Genomic DNA, 1,398 nt, shown 5'->3' on the forward strand with positions numbered 1-1,398 from the left:
GTGTGTGTGCGTGTGTGTGAGCGTGTGTGCTTGTGTGTGTGTGTGCGTGTGTGTGTGTGTTTGTGTCCACGTTTGTCTTCCCACCACCGCTTGACATCCGGTGTTGCTGTGTTTACGTCTCCGTAACTTAGCGGTTCGGCCGAAAGAAAAACGATAGAATAAGTAGCAGGTTTTTAAAAAATAAGTACTGAGGACGATTCATTCGGCTAAATTCTTCAAGGCGTTGCCCCAGCATGGCCGCAGTCTGATGACAGAAACAAGTAAAAAAAAAATGAAAAGATAAAGTCGGAATTTGGAGCAAGAATATTCCGAAACTCACCAAAAGAGAAATCGTTAAAAAAATTCATTTGCAAAATCACAATCTAAACACTCGAAAACGTATCTTTTAAAAATGTTATTTAAAATTACGCATTTTTCAGTAAGATATGAGGAAACAAATTGGTCAGTGTGGGTGGGCACCACAGGAGAGACATACCCTTACTACATGTTCCCTGGACCTGATAGAAGGAATTGAAATATAAGATATATTGGCAGAGGAATTGGTAATGGTGAGGAACTAAAATGAGATTTGTAATGATACGGTGAAAATGATATGATTCTAAACAGGATATCGAAACCGTGTAAAACAGGTACTACTCATTTTTGCCAGCTGAGGTGATTAGAGCAGAGTGAAATAAAGTGTCTTCTTGAAGGACACAACGCGCCGCCGGCAATCGAACTCACGACCTTACGATTGTGAGCCGAATACCCTAACCTCTAAGTCACACACATTCACAATACTAGTAATAAACACAAATATTAACAAGACCATAACATTTTGAGCGGTGGAGAGTGGAGAGAATGATGAAATTAAATATTAATCAATTGTTCGGTGAAGTTCGAACGCACGTTATGGGACGTAACTAAAGCATAAGAATTTGTTTTTCACCGTTCCACTATTTTGGCTATTTCTGCGTGTTGTATTGGACACCAAACTGTCTTTGGATGGTTCTTGTAGTGTAAAGGTTTTTCTATGAGAGCACGTTGCTAAACCCTTCTCTCAACCCTTGTCTCTTTCTAAGGAAGAAGAATGGATGTGGGGTGAGTGTCGCCACTCTACCTTCAGCCATCACGATCCCCATGCCGAAAGAATTAGATGGAGGAGGAAGAGACAGAGGAGGAGGAACAGAAGGCAAGAAGAAATTGAACTATACATGCATACATACATACATACATACATACATACATACATACATACATACATACATACATGCATGCATACGTACGTACGTACATACGGACATATATTCATTCATACGAACGCAATAATAGAAATTTCGTTTAGGCGATTTCTTTTCACTATTCCAAGCAGAAAAGCTGAAAAAAAAATAAATAAAGAGCCAGCCAAAAGCAGCTCAT

Source organism: Octopus bimaculoides, chromosome 17 (assembly GCF_001194135.2).
Source record: "Octopus bimaculoides isolate UCB-OBI-ISO-001 chromosome 17, ASM119413v2, whole genome shotgun sequence".
Lineage (NCBI taxonomy): Eukaryota > Metazoa > Mollusca > Cephalopoda > Octopoda > Octopodidae > Octopus > Octopus bimaculoides.